Source organism: Aythya marila (genome assembly GCF_965140915.1).
Source record: "Aythya marila genome assembly, chromosome: 1".
Lineage (NCBI taxonomy): Eukaryota > Metazoa > Chordata > Aves > Anseriformes > Anatidae > Aythya > Aythya marila.
The window spans coordinates 70,594,749-70,607,061 of NC_139042.1; positions in this window are offsets into that span (position 1 = coordinate 70,594,749).

Sequence of the window (12,313 nt, forward strand, 5' to 3'; positions counted from 1 at the left end):
GAGAAATAAAATGTTTGGCTCATTCTAACCTTTGCTCAAGCACCAGGCTGCTGTTTGTTTCCCCAGTGATGATTCCAGTAGTAATTAGGCTGATGGGGGTTCTTACCAGCAAAGGTGTTAAATGCCTTCTGGCACCATGCCTATGCCAGACTGGTATAAGGAACATGGACAATTATGCAAGATTTCCTGTTTACCCGCTCTGGAGAGGAATGTGAAGGCAGGATGTTTAGAGGGTAGTCAAGTGTCTTAATCTTTAATAAAATAATAATAAAAAGTAGGAAATGTATGCAGACAATTCATTTAATAAAAAATATCCAATTATTTACAAAATTGTCTGTCCAATAGCCTATGTGCTCTTCCAGAAAAGAAAAGTAGATTGTTTTGAAACACTACGCACATGACAAAACCTTATTACTCTGATATTTTTGCTAGAGCTTCCCTGGGCATGCAAGCCAGGCTGTCTTGTTTGCAATTCTCTTGCTCTCCTTCCCCCACCTCTGAAGGGAGGTACCATGTGTGCCTCTCAAACTCCAAGCTCTGAGGGCTTTGGGATCTCTCTCAGCTCAGCAGGGCCTCCCAAAAAGGAAAATCTTGAGGGCAAATTTCTCTCTGTTGCCAAAAGGCTCACTATTTCACTTTTCAGATTTCAGAAGTTATTGTTTTATGATTTTGCTTCCTAAAAAGTGTTTTTACTGAAAACTGTGGTGGGGCTGATCTCCAGCCTCATTAGTCAAGAGCAAGATGAAGGCAAGAAGGAGGGAGGTATGGGACTGAGTTTATTCACCTTGTGCATTTGGGGAACAACATGGTACCTACAGTCCTCTGTCATCTCTGAGATGGCTACTGGGTGGCCCAGTAGGAGCATTGGTGTGGGTCAGCCCCGCAGGGTGTGATGCATGGCAGGGAGGCTGCTGCCTGCCCAGGGATCACCTGCTGATGGGGCATCTCCCCTGCACGGGTCATGGGCAGAACATAAAGGAGCTTGTCAACAAGGTTTCCCTTGGGAGGGATTGCTCTCCACATCCTGGCCTTCATAAGCTGTTATAAATATTTTCTGTGTTTCTGAGCTGGGTAAATTGTAGTTCTCTTGCATGCTTTCAGCTGGGGATGTTTTGGTCCTTACATTTCCTAGCTTTTGTGGACAGCCTGAATGCCCTTTTTTGCCTGCCTGAAAAGACACGTCTTTGTGGAAACCTAATTGATCTAAGCTTTGGTTTCCAAATATTCGTAAATGGAGCTAGGGTGCAAATGAAGCTGGTTAAACATCACGGCCATGCTGTCGTTGCTGCTGCACCCACAGCCCTGCAACTGGCAAATGCAGTAATGTAGGATTTGCCCAGGGAAATGCTGCCATCACCGTCCCTGGGGGTGTTCAAGGAGAGGTTGGATGTGGTGCTTCGGGACATGGTTTAGTGGGTGACATTGGTGGTAGGGGGGTGGTTGCACCAGATGATATTGAAGGTCTTTTCCAACCTTAATGAGTCTATGGTTCTTTGATTTGCTCTGCTGGCTTTTACTGTTGTATCCAGGGCTCTGGCAGAATAGAAGAAAAACAGTTCTTAAACCTGGATAAGCAGACTTAATCATTTTTTTCTAGCAAGCTTTGTTTATCTGTTTATTGTTCAGATTACCCACTTAGTATCAAAGCGAAACTCTGAAGATTGTCTTTTTGTTAATGAGAAAGGGATGGAAACAAAGTAAATGGCTTAAAATGAAAAGATCTCTAAGTGCCACCTACTGCAGCTAAGTAAGTCCTTGACAGAACAAAGAGGTAGCTGCCCAGGGGAAATAAACTGGCTTTGCATAGCTTGTTTATTTTACCTTGACCCTATCATGCTCCATATCCACATCAGCATCACACTGACAAACAACTTGAATTCAGATCTTTGCTACCTCCTTGCTGTTATCGCTGTGTCAATGAGAACCGAGATTTGAGTGGGTGATAATGCACAGCCTACAAAGGAGAGACATTGGACTTTGATCCACTATTCACTTGAAAACACTCTTGGAAAATGAGAAGTCATTTGCCATATAAACTATTAACAGGAATATTGGATGATCTGGGCGGGTTTGCTCAGCAGATGGGCCTGACTGGGAAAATGGCTGCAGGAGTGAGAGGCAACTCCTCAGGAGGTGTATGAGCAGGAACTGGGTGCTCTGTAAAGAACAGCTGAAGGGCAGAAAGAGCTGTAGATTAATTTGTTTTGTCCAGAACTGGAGACCACTTCAGCTGCTGAAAGAAATAGCTTATTGGCTTTGCTTGGGCTGCATGTTGCAGTATTGCCAACTTGAAACAGTTGGTGTTGGTTCTCTTCCAGCACCCAAATGAGACTCATGTGAACTATAAACGCGAGTGGTGATGACCTCTGAGGAGATGCAGGACCCTCGTTCTTCTCATTTTAATTCATCTTTTGTCTTCTTAAAGAAGAAAGTGTTAAACTCTGTGTATAGTAGCACTCAGGTAGCATTACCGAAAACTAGACATGAGTGAATACCCTGGCAGGACAGTGGTATCTTCTGGAGACAGCTGATATCACAGTGTTGAAACGCTGGGAGGATTTTAAGGAGGGAAAGAAAAAGAGTTATAAGAGATAAGACAAAAACATGGAAGCTGATGTGATAATGAAGATGAATGTGAAAACACAGACGTGTTGTTGGCAGGTAAATAAGTCCTTGACTGAACAGGTGGGCTCCATAATTTGGAAGTAAAGCTTGAGCTGGCAGATTTATACCTGAAGGGATTCTTATGACTCAGAGGAAACTGAAGATGCTTGCTCCATCCTCTGCAGGACTTTCCTTGCCTTATGCTGCACTTTGTGCCTGTACCTCAGTTCCCCTTCAACCTCCATCTACCCTCTCCTGCCCCTGCACCAGCACACCCTGCTTTGGAGAGGGTTCCCCTGCCTTGCCTTGCCTTGCCTTGCCTTGCCTCACCTTCCCTTCCCGTGATTCAGCACAAATTACCCCCTCTGTCCAAAAAAAAATAAAAAAAAATAGAGTGCTGTGAACAAACTTGACTGCACTATTTTGGCTTGGGGAATGTTGTGTTATTTCTGGCCTGGAGCAATTTGGGACCTGGAATTGCATCTTCCAGTGTGAGGTTGCTTCACTGCTGTTCTGGCAGTGCTCCTGGGAGGACTGGCCACAGCTGTGTGCTCTTGTCCCCTCTGCCAGGCCCAAGACTCGTCCAGGCCTCCCTCCCCTCCTCCAGCGAGCTCATTTGTGCTCTCTGACGGAAGGTTATTGCTCTGAAATCAATGAATTCTTCACCATGGTGGCGAGAGAAACAGCCCGCTCCAGGGTGTAACTCAGCAGACAGATTTTAGATGTCTTCTCAAGGCTAGAGGGTTGCACCTTTTAATTATTTACTCTCCTTGATTGCAAAAGCAGTCTTACCTGGGTGAGCGCAGACATCAGTAGACACCTATATTGCAGGTATCTGTGGGACTGGACGGGCTGAATCCCACCTTTGTGTCTCACTGACCTGGATTCCTCTCTCAGGTGTAGGTGGTGTTGGCCAAGAGGTTAAAAAATTAGCTGGGAGGTCACTGAGTGACGGCACAGGCTTGTGTCTGAATAGTGACAATGTTCACTTCTACTTTGCTGGTGCTCGGAGGCCTTCCCTGAGCTCTGTTCTCCAGAGATTTGTGTGGGTCAGCACTGAATTCCTCTCTGTCAGTGAATACCAGAGCCTGCCATGGCTCAGTTTGTTTTCCCTAGAAGATAGGAGCTTCTTTACTTGTGATAAATGACCGTCCCTGCAGCATGTGATGTTTGTTGTGGCAGGCTGGGGTGTAAAGAGCCCCAAGGACAGCTGATACCCTGCTGGGGAAAGCTTGCTAGAGGTGCACAGACACCGCCTGCCTGGAAGAGCTGGAGAGAGATCAGTGCTGTCGTCTCTGCTCTTGGGTAACTGAGGCGCAAACAGGATCGCTTAGGAAAGGTTTAGCTGATTTGGAGAGCCCCAGAGGAGCTCCATCTGCTGGTTCCTGCTCCAGCCAACACCTGGTGGGTTTTGGCAACATGAGGTCTGCGGTAGGGGTTGGTAATGAGAACCTGTGGGAGTAACTGCTGAGAGAAGGGAACGCAAAAAGTGGTGCCCAGGAAAGTGGTGACAAGTCCCATGGACGCCATCTTCCCTGTGCTGGCGGCTGCTGCTGTGGCTCCATCCTCCTCCCACCTGCTCTGGATGCTTGCACCCCCTTCACAAGGCCCAGTGGGAGTAGCTGCAGCCAGTGCTATCACTTGGTCAGTGCAGGTGAGCTCAGCTCGGCATGAAGCTGCCAGGGGCAGTGTCCCAGGAATTTGCTCTTCATTTTTGTTAAGAGGCAGGCAACTGAGAAAGAGTCGCTATTTTCTACAACCTGTCAGTAGGGATGTCCCAACAAAGCAAACCTTCTGTTTACTTTAACAGAGGGCTTGAACCTTTTCAAGACTCCGCGTGCAGTTCCTTGCTGATGCAATGACAGCATCCTAGGGCGAGCAGTAGCTCATCAGGTGCATTTCCTGCCATGGTGGTGACCTTTTTTTTATAATTTAAACAGGACAATTTTATAATCTTCTCATTTGTTTTCAGCATTTACTTTAAAAATTTGTGTGTGTGGTAGAGGGACGGAGGAGGAAGAGAAGCCAAAAAATGCTATGGTCACTGAAGTCCTTTCCTTTCCTTTCCTTTCCTTTCCTTTCCTTTCCTTTCCTTTCCTTTCCTTTCCTTTCCTTTCCTTTCCTTTCCTTTCCTTTCCTTTCCTTTCCTTTCCTTTCCTTTCCTTTCCTTTCCTTTCCTTTCCTTTCCTTTCCTTTCCTTTCCTTTCCTTTCCTTTCCTTTCCTCTTATTATTATTTTTATTTTTTGTTCTTCTATTATTATTGTTAGGATGAGCTAGTGACTAGGACAATTCCTCTTAAAGGATACTGCATACAAATAGCTTTTAAATCTCTTCCCCCATTTAAAAAAAAAAAGTCATGATCTACAAGGTGAGCTATTTTTGCTAGCTAAGATGAGGAGTGACTGAGTTATGGTGATGCACTGACCTCTGTTGGCATTGTGCTTTCTTATTGAATCTCCCCCAAATGCTGAATGTAATGCTTTCAAACATGGATGATACATCTGAGACAAGACCTAAGGCAGAACTGGGTCTATGCTGAAGCTGTGTGCTCATGCCACAATAAATCTGACACTGGGACTCTTCATCGAATCACAGGGCTTGGGCATAATGACATGCTGTGCTTGTTTCCTAAATTTTCCCTAAAAAATCTCAATCAGCTGTTTTAAATATGCCAAAAAATCTGGGGATTTTCTCTTGTAGCAGCAGACTCTGTGATGGACCAGGCATTGCCTGCCTGTCCTTCTGCAGCTGGCACGGAGCCAGCCTGAAAAGGAAAAGCACCAAGATCTGACATTACTGTGGCTGTTGGGGAACCACATGCCCACCTCTGATTTTGATCTGTTTTGCGCTGCTGTATCACCCTGTAGTGTGTCGATCCCATGGTAGTGATCAGTTTTGCCTGATCATGCACTGTTGGTCTGCGGTGAGCAACCTTTTTCTCTGCAACACCCTACACAGACTTTGACCAATTATCTCCCTCATAACTCAAGCTTCATCTCCTCTGGAGACAGCCTGCCAGCGGAGCTAGTGGCCGTAAGTGTTAGAGGAGCCTGGTGGAGAGAAAGAGGGGGCTGCAGTCAATCTGATTTTAGTTTGGGATGGGTTGATTTGCCCTCTAGAGGTGGTGCACAGCTAGCTCCAGTGGGGATGTCAGATGAGTTTGCCCCCTTTGGAGCAGAGACGCTTGGCACTGATCCTGCGGTGGGAACACCTTCCAGGTGCGTGCCAAGTTTGGCTTGGATGAAACTCCAGGTGACGCAGGATCTGACATGTGAAGCAATCAACATGCTGCTAAGGAGCATGATACCCCCAGGAGAATGAGGAGTGTGTGTTTAAGGAGCGGTGACAGTGGGGACGGCTATGTGAACTTTGGCTGCTCTGTAACAGGGAGCCTTCCTTCCCCATCTGTCCCTACAAGGACCGAGAATTTGGGAATTTTCTGTTTAGGACATGTCTGTATTCCTCTCATTCCCCAGGGGGCGCCTGTATGCACAACTTGGGGAGGCACGGTGTTTAGGAATCTCCCTCGGGAGTACCAGGGCTACTGAGAAACCGTGGGGAAAATAAATAAAATTAATCCCTACTTTATTTGGACTTCTCAGTTTGCTTGCATTTTAAAGAGAAGCTGCGGCTGCAGACCATGGGCTAGCCCTTGGAGATGTGTTTTGAAGAGGAGTGGAGTAAGAAACAGGCTCTCCTGTCCTCGTTTCTCATGAAGAGAGCTTTTGTTTGGAAGGAAACCTGCCCAGCTGAGGCGTGAGGGGCATAATATGCAAGGACATGCCTGCTCCTGTGCTGCTGGAACCAAAGGCTGAGGCTGCTGCTCTGTCAGAATATCTGAGTCACATTTTCATTTGTTTTGTTCTTAGCCTGAATTGAGAAAGATCTTGTAAGAAATTTTATGGCTTTTGACATCACTCTGTGCTTTTGCAAGACAATAGCTCGATATTTTGCCTTAGGTGTTAGATTAAAAAATAACTGGAGATTGTGCAAATATTTCTGCTTAGCCGTGGTTATCACGCCAAGGCCCTGTACCCAAGGTCCCCAGGCTGGTGACTTCTGCTGTTGGGGTGGTTCCACTAACGCATGCCATTAAGATAGCAGTAAGATGTCTGTTTGCACTGCTGTTGGATGGCTCTTCTGTGAAAGCACTGGTAGAGAGCCCACCTGGGAGAACCACACCTCCTGACCACCCACACTTGCTATCGGGGCAAATCTTGGTGGTATACAGAGCCTGCAGGCGACACCTGAGCAAAGGCAAGCTGCAGGTACACAGTTCTGCTGCACACAGCATTTTGACACAAGAATATCACTGGCCTTGGCTCCCTGAGGAGTCATGCTCCAGTCAGCAAGGCAATGAGAAGGAGAACAGACCACCACACGGACGTGCTCGGGCAGCTTAACTTTTCTGCAGAATTACACAGTCCTAAACTCTGTCTGTGAGAACAAAGGGACTTGAAAGAGACTGTAAGAGCAAAGAGAACTGCATTTCTCAATCTCGTGCTAACATCTACGAGCCTGAAATCATTTGGGGGATTTTATGTTCGCTTTCATTTTAAACATGAGGAAGTTCAGGGTGGCTGAGTGAAGGGGGAGTTTTACATATTCCTAATGCCTTACGGATGTGTTCTCAGAGCAATTAGTGTCTCAGACCACTGCTTTCCCCTCTCCTGGCTGGTGCTGCCCCGCAGCTACACGAGGAGCGCAGGCGTGAGGGCTTCCAATTTGTAGCTGACGTTTCTGGTCAGCAAACCGGTGGAGCCCACAGGCTGAAGGGACTTCTCCCATCCCAGCAGCACAGCTATTCAGGTACAAACAGTTAATGGGTGCAACGGCGTACGTTGAGTGTGCCATCATGTTCTTCACCTGGATCCGGGGAGCAGGAAAAACTCGCATTGCAACTTGCCACAAGTGTCCTTGCTCCCTGCAGCTCCGAACATGTGTGCTGTAATAAATGTGCTCGTATACTGCTGTAAGTGAGTTTTATTACTGTCCTTGATTACTGTGAATTGCTTAGTTGCCGTTGTCACGATCGCTACGGGTGGCATACCTGTGGAGATACTGCAAGGAAGACTGACGTGGTTTATATAGCAAAACTTGGCAGTCATAAAAGTCTTAATCCATGGAAAAGCCCATTGCCAAAAAGACACTCTTCAGACTATCTTTTGTAGGATTTGATTTGCTTATAACAGGCAGTGGATTTTTTTTCCTTGCAGGGAGATGTACAAAGTCCTACAGGGCGTGGGGGTGAGGGTGGAAGAAGTCTTAGTGCATCTTAGTCCAACAGAAAGAAAACTGCTGTGGGACATTAACCCATGGGAGGAAGCAAAGACAGTCAGGTGGGGTTTGGCCACTGCTAGAGCAGCTCCTCTGTATTTCCTTGTGTCTCCTTCACGAAACACAACCAGTGGCATTCAAGCAGCTGCTGAGCCCCCAGTGCATGCTGGTGGCTTCGTACCATTGCCTCTGAAAGGAGCTGGTTTGTTAATGCTGCATTTTGAGGCTTGGCAAATCTGCTTTTGAGGCCAGACAGCACCTCATTTTGTACGTTGTGCTCAGCAGTGCTAGTAACATCCCCTAGGTAGCAATGCCTGGTAGCTGCAGCCCTTGTGTGTCTGGTGTGACTTTTCAGCTCCGCATTCCTGACACCAACTTTCAGCGAGTGCCAGTGGAAAACAATCCTCCAGCGAGTGGCTACTTTTAGGCCATGGTGAGGTCACTATGTTTTTTTGTTTGTTTGTTTTTGGTTTTGTTTTTTTTTTTTTACTAGGTAATAAAGTAAAAAAAAAAAATGTAATAAAGAATAAAATGCTTTGTCATGTTTCCTGGTCCCTTTGGAACTACGTAGTACATCACTTTTCTGTTGTAGATCTTAGTCTTTATTATTAGCAGCGTTTGACCCAGGCAGGCAGCCTGAGCTCAGCTGCCACCAGCCCTGCACCTGCAGCCTCTGGCACGGAGGACTCGTGCTGTTTGCTCATGTCCCCTTGGAGAGCGAGCCTCTGCTACAGGTCACTTCAGACCACACCTGCACTGCCCAAGTGGCAGTGGTCATACGCCCAGGTACTTATGATAAGTGTCCTGAGGCCAAACATGAGCACCACGTCTACACAACTGCATCAGATACGGCTTTGCAGGGCACGGAGTAGGGCTGCTTTTGCACCGAGGATGTGGTTTGTCTGACCTCTGCCACCTTGTCGATAGGTGAGGCATGTTGGTGCCCAATTATGGCCCCTGAAGGGTCTTACTGTACGTCAGGCTGTGGTTATGGCTGACCATGCAAACCAGGAATGCATGGTGGTGGGGTGGGAGGAAGACAATCTTGAGGAAAATACTCATAGTTCTTTCCCAATGATCCAAGCTCAGAGCCATCAAGGCTTAAACTACAGGAGAGCATCAGGAATTAAGGCCTGGATGGCTCAAAGACACAGACACTTCAGCCTCTGCCCAGTGTCAAAGGTACTGGAAACTTGTCCCTGAGGATGCAGGTGCCTGGTTTTCACAGCTGATCACAGGGACAAGGTGGGATGTTGTTCAAGGTCATTGAAGGACACAAGACTTGCTCTCAGCTTCACCACTGTGATGGATTTAAGAAGAATTCCTCCTCCTCCTCCCCGCTCTGCCACCACGTTAGGAGCTGCACCCAGAAAAGACATGGGCAGCTGTAACACTGCAGCTCCCCTCCTGCCCCAGCTGCTGCCTCTTGTGCCACTCTGAGAGCGCCTCCTTGGAGGAAAGGTGTTGCTCTACCCTGTGGGTTCAGCTTCTGTGGGGATTGGGGTGTCATTTATTTTTATTTTTTTTCCTTTTTTTCTGACTTGTCCCAGCTATCAGAAAGAGAGATTTGTGTAGGATGGGGAGTGTGGTGAGAAAGCAGTTGCCAGAGCTCAGGAGTTTGCCTCATCCCCATAATTCTTAAGGATGATTTTTAAGGAAAAGGACCAGAAAACAAAGCTGAGAAAAGGGAGGAATGAGAGGAGCAGGCTTCCCTTATTCATTGCTTGTAACTGGAAATCCTTTCTAGTGTCTCCCCAGTTCCCAGGGAGATGGCTTCTCACCACGCAGGGAATGGGTTCTAGCAGCAAAGCCTCCTTCTCCTCGTCCTCCTATCTTCTCAGGCTTTGGGTCTGATGAGAAAGATTTGTTTATCTTCCCCTCCAGCCTCTCTTTTTATCAGCATATTACGAGCAGCTTTGCTGTGTCCTCATGTGCTAGCTGGCCTTCTGTGGTCTGCTGATCCAGTGGACACAGCTGATTACCTGTCTGAAAGACAAGAAGAACCAGTAGCTCCACATGGCTCCTGCCCTATTTTATCACTCCCTGACTAGCAGAGGATCGCCTAGCGGGGTGTCAGGAGGGGGAATGAGTGTTTGTGGAGGACCCCGAGCCCCTAGGAGGATGTGCCACCATTGTACCAAGAAGGCTGCAAGAGTCTGTCCCATGCGCTGAGGAAACTTGTGTCATTTCTCAGGTCCTTCCCCTCCTCACAGCACACGGCTCACACTGTAGTTGACCACCTGGAAGGACTTCAGTCACTTGTTTAAGGTGCTTGGAAGTCTTTTTTAAAACACTGGTGGGACCAGAACTAACCTAGCTTTACTCAGTGTTTTTTTAGGGCTTTCCAACCTTTCTTGTCAACACTGGTGTAGCAATGTTGAAATTGAAATAGCAGTTGCTTCTGTTTGAGAAGAAAATTGTTTTGCTTGGACCTTGCCTCAAGCCCACTGAAACCACAGTTAACATCAGTGGGACTGGGTCAAACTGGAGAAATCTTTTTTTTTTCTTGTTCAAGAATTTCAGTTAAAATTTTTGCTAATAAAATTCAACTCCGATTTTCTTTCTCCTCTCTGTCATTCTAAAATCCATCAAAACATTTCCCTTGTCTTGCAAAACTGATGAGAAAATGCACATCATGCAGCACTGGTTCCCAAGTATCCATCACATCAGGGCAGCAGTGTTGTGCTCAGTGTTGAGCTACCAGAGCAGCATTTTTACTCTGAATTCGCCTGCTGCAAATAAAGCCAGGGCTGTCCCTCTGTGATGGCGTGGATACACAGGGGTGTGTTCGGGTTACCTAAATCCCACCAAAAGCCTTGTGCCAGATGATTCCTGTTGCCTGGTACTAGGTCACCAAAGACACCTCATTGACAGACATGGGGATCAGGAATCAGCGCAGCAGTCCCAGAAGCAAACACAGGGAACCAGAAACCAACTCCAGGCATGCCTGGGACATATTTTTTCTCTAGGGCACAGACCTGCGGGGTGGCTGTAGTGCTGGCCACCTTCCCAGTCCCTTTTTATTGCATAGGGTGATCTCCCTGGTGTTGCAGGCTGCCTCACCACTGTTTCCCCTGCTCTCAGGCGTCCTCACAGCTGCAGCCGTCAGATATGCAGCCTCCTCCCTGAAACGTTAGGCTGCCTGTTTGTTCCCAAAGACAGAAATTAGGTGAGGGTTGAGGGGGCTTATCAGTCTGTCAGGGCAGGAACAAACATACATTGCCAGGGTGTTGCAAATGTCCCCAGAACAGGCAAACACCTCAAATCCAGGGAATTCAGCTAAGGTTGTTTACAAGCTGCGTGGCATTTCTGCATGTTAAGGAGTAAAGAGGAGGTGTGCAATGTCTGGAAATAAAATAAAAAAACGGTGAAGGAAGAAAAAAATCTCATGCAACATCCCAGATATTGTCAGCATTCAATAAACCTCCGAAGGCTGCAAGTCCTCAGAGAAGATGACTGATTTCTCTCAGACTGAGTGCAGTTTATTTTATTTTGGGCAGCCGGGCCTGTTTAAATGTATAAAGTCCAGTTTAAGCCTCTCTGACTGGTGTCGCTCTGACCAATAAACCAGAAATATTTCGCTCTGATCCACAGCTATAAATCAGGCCTGTGTTTCCATCAAGATGCAGTGCTGAAGCTTCTGTATCTATGTGTTTTGATTCTCATAAATGTTACCAGCTTTAAACCTTTTTATTACCAAATGCTTCAAAAGCTCCTTCTGGGTAAGAAGTTCTTCTGTGTCCAATATCTTTGAACTCCACTATCCATCTTTTTAATGTAGACATTTATTTTGCAGGCATGGTGAGAAATCTTGGGCTTCTTCCCCTCTGTTCTTGAGATCTGCTATCATTACTTTTGCAAATATTGCTATAGGTTATCCTTTCCTTGACCCTTCCTTGGGAGACATGCTTATTCAGGGCTTAATCGCTTGCTGATTAATTTCCCGTCATTCCTCCTTTTACTGGCTTCCTAAATCCCCCCTAGAGAGATTGTGACCTAGGGACTAAACCAGGACCAACTGTCTCTGGAATGATATCCAGTAATTCCAGAGCAGCTGAAGAAGAATCACAGAATCACAGAATTGAAGGGGTTGGAAGGGACCTCGAAAGATCATCGGGTCCAACCCCCCTGCCAAAGACCTGAGACCCAAACTCAGACTTGAAAGGGTATGGATCAGAGAGGGCTTTTCCTGCTGAGGGGAGGCTTGCAAAAGTCCGTCCTTTGTAAGTCAGCAGATGCTTCACATCACTACGGTGTGAAGTCCTGTTATAATGCCTCCGGAATAAAATATTTGGGTACTTCACCTCCATAGTTTTTGTTTGTTTGTTGGTTTGTTTTTGAGCTTTCTGTTGTTCATTTCAAATCAACACAAAAATAGCTTGCAATTCTTCCTCTCCACAGCCATATTTCCCAATTAGTCCTGACAACTTC